The sequence below is a fragment of the Schistocerca cancellata genome, chromosome 4 (assembly GCF_023864275.1).
Source record: "Schistocerca cancellata isolate TAMUIC-IGC-003103 chromosome 4, iqSchCanc2.1, whole genome shotgun sequence".
Taxonomy (NCBI): domain Eukaryota; kingdom Metazoa; phylum Arthropoda; class Insecta; order Orthoptera; family Acrididae; genus Schistocerca; species Schistocerca cancellata.
Genome location: NC_064629.1, coordinates 836,081,415 through 836,087,806, shown reverse-complemented (window position 1 = coordinate 836,087,806; position 6,392 = coordinate 836,081,415).

The following is a 6,392-nucleotide window of genomic DNA, read 5'->3' as shown; positions in this document are numbered from 1 at the left end:
GTCCTGTTGGAACAGCAAGTTCCCTTGCCGGTCTAGGAATGGTAGAACGATGGGTTCGATGACGGTTTGGATGTACCGTGCACTATTCAGTGTCCCCTCGACGATCACCAGTGGTGTACGGCCAGTGTAGGAGATCGCTCCCCACACCATGATGCCGGGTGTTGGCCCTGTGTGCCTCGGTCGTATGCAGTCCTGATTGTGGCGCTCACCTGCACGGCGCCAAACACGCATACGACCATCATTGGCACCAAGGCAGAAGCGACTCTCATCGCTGAAGGCGACACGTCTCCATTCGTCCCTCCATTCACGCCTGTCGCGACACCACTGGAGGCGGGCTGCACGATGTTGGGGCGTGAGCGGAAGACGGCCTAACGGTGTGCGGGACCGTAGCCCAGCTTCATGGAGACGGTTGCGAATGGTCCTCGCCGATACCCCAGGAGCAACAGTGTCCCTAATTTGCTGGGAAGTGGCGGTGCGGTCCCCTACGGCACTGCGTAGGATGCTACGGTCTTGGCGTGCATCCGTGCGTCGCTGCGGTCCGGTCCCAGGTCGACGGGCACGTGCACCTTCCGCCGACCACTGGCGACAACATCGATGTACTGTGGAGACCTCACGCCCCATGTGTTGAGCAATTCGGCGGTACGTCCACCCGGCCTCCCGCATGTCCACTATACGCCCTCGCTCAAAGTCCGTCAACTGCACATACGGTTCACGTCCACGCTGTCGCGGCATGCTACCAGTGTTAAAGACTGCGATGGAGCTCCGTATGCCACGGCAAACTGGCTGACACTGACGGCGGCGGTGCACAAATGCTGCGCAGCTAGCGCCATTCGACGGCCAACACCGCGGTTCCTGGTGTGTCCGCTGTGCAGTGCGTGTGATCATTGCTTGTACAGCCCTCTCGCAGTGTCCGGAGCAAGTATGGTGGGTCTGACACACCGGTGTCAATGTGTTCTTTTTTCCATTTCCAGGAGTGTATATTTTTTTTTTGAAAAATGTCGAAAAAGTGAATATTTTGGTGGGCCACTTGGCAACAGAATCAGGGATTGATTACACTATTATAATAACATACGTTGAGCATTAAATACCTGAATAAAATAAACATTATCATTTATGCGCATTTTTATATTCGCGATGTAGTCATACCCGGAACAACACTAAGGGACCAGAAGATTTATAGACTTTAAAAGAAATGCAACACTACACAATTAAAAAATATGGTTCAGAAATAATAGGAAAACGAAAAGTTCCTTCTGCCTCATGCTGCGTTCGGCCCGTCAGCGTGATCGTAATTTCTGGTGGTGAACTAACACAAAATAATTATCAACTGAGTATATGAGGAGATGGAAATCATCAAGGTTAATTTACTAAAATAAGCACACTTATCTTTAACACACTTTTTTTAATACTACGTACCTTTTCATGTTAAATTACAATAGATGACCATTGTGGTTAAATACTTTATACATAACAGTCAAAATGTCCTCTTGATGCTGTCTGTTCGTAATCAGTTACAAGAAACTACATGTTTTCTGATTGTAAAAATAACAATTAGTTTATTCACTCAATATTTTCACATGAAATATAAAATACAGTTGCGGAACGCAGTAAGTCCGCGTCCGCCTTTCATGGAATACAAACAGTAAAAGGTGAGGCGCCAATTGCCTCATTTGTCTTGAAACAACAGAATTCTTTTTTATATCACTAATCGACTGAGGGAATTAGATTAGGAAATGAGACACTTAAAGTAGTAAAGGAGTTTTGCTATTTAGGGAGTAAAATAACCGATGATGGTCGAAGTAGAGAGGATATAAAATGTAGACTGGCAATGGCAAGGAAAGCGTTCCTCAAGAAGAGGAATTTGTTAACATCGAGTATAGATTTAAGTGTCAGGAAGTCGTTTCTGAAAGTATTTGTATGGAGTGTAGCCATGTATGAAAGTGAAACATGGTCGATAACTAGTTTGGACAAGAAGAGAATAGAAGCTTTCGAAATGTGGTGCTACAGAAGAATGCTGAAGATAAGGTGGGTAGATCACGTAACTAATGAGGAGGTATTGAATAGGATTGGGGAGAAGAGAAGTTTGTGGCACAACTTGACTAGAAGAAGGGATCGGTTGGTAGGACATGTTTTGAGGCATCAAGGGATCACAAATTTAGCATTGGAGGGCAGTGTGGAGGGTAAAAATCGTAGAGGGAGACCAAGAGATGAATACACTAAGCAGATTCAGAAGGATGTAGGTTGCAGTAGATACTGGGAGATGAAGAAGCTTGCACAGGATAGAGGAGCATGGAGAGCTGCATCAAACCAGTCTCAGGACTGAAGACCACAACAACAACAAACAATCGACACATGTACATAGAGATTTACAGGCACCGCGCAAGAACGGCAAAGATAAAGAATAATAGGTTCTGTCGCTGCTATGCGATGGTTCATTTTTTTTTACTTTACAATTGTTCGATAATTTTAGGCCATCAGGCGTTTACTGTTGAGCGTATATTAATGTTTGTTAGGCGAAAATTACTAATATTACAGCGTAGACACATGGCACATTATACAGCGCAGCATCTGGACCGATACATGAATGGCAAGAGTGCTTAATTACTGGATACGATTTATCAAGATCACACTCACCACGTTCACATACGTCACTCACATAACGGAAGACAGGATTTAGGAAAAAAAGCTTCCCTATTCCACATGTAAGCTCACTGGGTCATAGCGCGACTGCCTTTAACGGTCAATTTCAGAGAACAAAGTCCACTTCTAAGATTGCGTACAACTCGGTATTTTTGTAAATAAGAAAAAACAAGAACACATCTACTCCGTCATGAAACTGAGGCTTCAATTCGAACACGAGAGGTGTTTACGCCGAACTGGAGCCTCATGGAGTACACAGAAACACACGTGGTGCACCACAGTACGGGCTAACAAGTCCGTGGGAATGAAACACAAATTGGACGGTAAATTAAATAAAATATAGCACAAGCATTCCATAAAGCACACAACGCATTCATACATAATACGATAAACTGACTAAAGCTGTGCATCATGTGGTGGCACCGCTCGTCCACGCCAAGTTACAGTTGCACAAAAGATCTCACCTAATAGACTGAATATTACTGAAATTAACACCGTTCCCTGATTGAATTAGTTGGCGCGGTATGCTTTATCAATGCCACGCACCAGAGGAGGATGCTAAGTTCACCGGACTTGGATACGATGTGACGTTATTATGACGTATACACGCTACATCGAAAACGATAGAAACCGTATATCGACTATTCGACTTTTGTGAACTTTCGAGAGGTTGTGACAGGGTAGCGCTGTGCTCTGCGCCATTCGTTTAAATGCGTTTTGCGTTCCTTGCGTTTAAATCGTGTATTGCACTGTCTTTGTGTCTTGTGCGTTGTTTTTCGTTTGATCGTCTCTAATTATTGTGGCTATCCGCTCATGTTGTGAAGCAATTCGTATTTTGCATAATCTTGTCTTAGCAAATTATACTGCTGACATAAAGCACATTGACATGGCCAGGTACATGCGAAAACTATTGTGGTTGTATACATAACATAATTAACAGTACATCTGATTTATCATACCACCATGGAATGCTTTGACACTGCATTCAGTCATTTCATACGTCAATCAGTACTAGACACTAACCTTTGGTTAAGATTACATTGAGAAATCCACTTCCCCTCGTATTTCATCTCCGGTCGACGATTTTTCTTCAACAATGCCTCATATTTTTCTTTTTAAGTTCGAAATTCAATCATTCTACACACCAGTCATTACTGGACAATAAGGTACCTGTCTCTGCGGTCCAAGTGTAAAATTCCTTGGAATTATGGTTGATAAAAGACCATCTTGGGATGGACATGTAAATTACTTAGCTAACAAACTTGCACGAGTTCTCTTTCAGCTATACAAATTAAGAAAAAGAAGTCAGCAAGAGTATGCTGCTACAATCTAATATGTACTGACAAGACCAATTGTATGAAACCATACTAAAATGTTGATAATAAATAAATATTATTTTCGGCGTAAGCATTCAATACAACAATCACACAATCTAATCTGGTCGGGACATAAGAAGACTTCACTTTTTCACGAAACGTGTCCGTGGTGTTTTCAAGGCCACGGTCAGGAATATTTCTATTAATATCCAGCTCTTTTACTTTTATTTTGGCGAAATACATATACGCTGCCACACAGCTGTTTTCAGAATCGCACGTGTCAAAACAAACCACTAGCTGACGACAGTTTAGAACCTCGAACGTTCGTAAAAGTCGATAGGTATGTTAATCGACTAAAGCGTGTATACGTCATAATGACGTCACATCATATCCAGGTTGGGTGAACTTAGCATCCTCCCGCACCAGAGCGACTACTGGAAACTCAAACAGAGCTCTGACATATTTCAACTCAGCAAACAGACATGCTACTCGGAGCATCCATATTCACCGGCGTCCTAGGGAAGAATAACTTAATCGTCCCTCCCGTCCGGGGTCTCACACGGTGGCCGGAAGGGCTCAGAGAGCGTAAACGGTTTCTACCTGCATCAACCTCACAATGGGTGCTGACCAGTGGCCACTAATGCCTCTCTGACCCAACGTAGCCGTATTCAAAGCTCTGCACAATGGTTGGCTACACTGCTCTTAACATTCATAGAACCATGCAGTGGTTCACATGGAGCCGTTACAACATCTAGTAATTATATGTCCGATATGATAAGCCCATCTTAGTTTATCATCGATAATCATCCCTAGGTACTGTGTTGTTTTCGCAACTGGGAAATCATGTTGTCCCAGCTCCATTTTTTGGAAAATCGAATCCTGTGGGGAATAAACATCATTAGAATAGACTTGACATCACTGATTTCGAGGCCACTTTATGTACATCACGAACAGGAGTAGAGAGTACTGTCTTTGGAATATATGCATGAAAATCTGCAGTATAGAAATTGAATAATAGGGGAACCAAGATGGATCACTGCGGGAGGAGGGTTGCCTAGATGTGTGAAATTTTCTAGAATGCTGATGTCTGCAATTTGGAATAATTCAACTGTTCATCACTTTCATGCCTCAAACAAGTGTATGGCAGTGGAGAAGAAGAAAACAGTTATATACGTGCTTCAGATAATGTGCAAATACTATTACAATGGTTGAGCAATAAATAACACTTTTTTTTATTAAAAAAAGCTATTGTATTTATATAGATACTCTTATCACACTTCCTCTACAGGTTTGTTTTTCAGGTAAAGTTTCTTTAATTTCTCTTTTCTTTTTCTTTCTTTTTTTTTTAACACACGATTCCTATGCTCTTCTTCGAGAACTGCAGAGATGTTTTTAGAAGTCTCTGCAATACATCGGTCAAACATAGCCGATCAGCAGCTGCCTGTAACCAATATACTGCATTTCGTGCATCTGTGTACACAATATAATTTCAGTCGTTTAATATGCAAACTGATATACACCCTTGACTTTTCTTCCGAGAAATGAACCCGCTTCTGCTTCGTCTCCAGGCCTGGTAGGTAATGGTAGTAGTAGTATGGAGTGAGGGAAGTGTTTTCAAACCTACACCATCACGCACAGGCCTCTCGTAACACGTTAAGCGTAAGTGATGTTATTGCCAAGAGTCAAGCAGTAGTACTTGAGAAAGGAGAAAGAATGTGCTGGGACACATCGACGACGGCGTGCTGGAACACGAATTCCTCATCAGCATGGCTGAAGGATCATATAAACAGCCCTGCGGAGCGCGAACCCCATCTCATTGTCTCTCCGATCGCCAACCAACATTGAAGATGAAAAGAAAATCTCATGCACTAATCGTGGTGATGGTGAAGAATACAGTAATAATCCAAGCACGTCGGCTGATGATGACAACTGTTGCATCTATTTACAGACAATGGAGTATAGTCATTCATAATGAACGACATGGCAGAGGATGAAAGTAAGTTTTTATGTATTAAAGCGGACTACTAATTTTTTATTTGTGTCTGCATGTGATTCTTATTGGTTCTACCAATTCTTCCTTTATAGATGCGATCAACATCAAATTGCTGTGAGATCCAATTTGGCAGTTGTTGATCACGATTCATGAGGAATGACTCTAATTGTTCAGGAGCTGATACATGTGTAGTAATTCAGTAATTACTCTATGATAGTAATTTTTTGATGTTACTTATGAGATGTTTTTGTTTGTAGGTGTGCCCGATGAGAATATCTGTGTCTCAATACCGTCACGAGCCACTGGTGGACCTGTACCTAGGTCGTCGACAACATTTATCTGATCACTCCCCAGCGTCCCCAGCTGGCATCACACACCATTACCACCACCCATGCTGGATACGCTTCTAAGGGCTGACAAGCCTGTTGATGAATAGCTGCTGG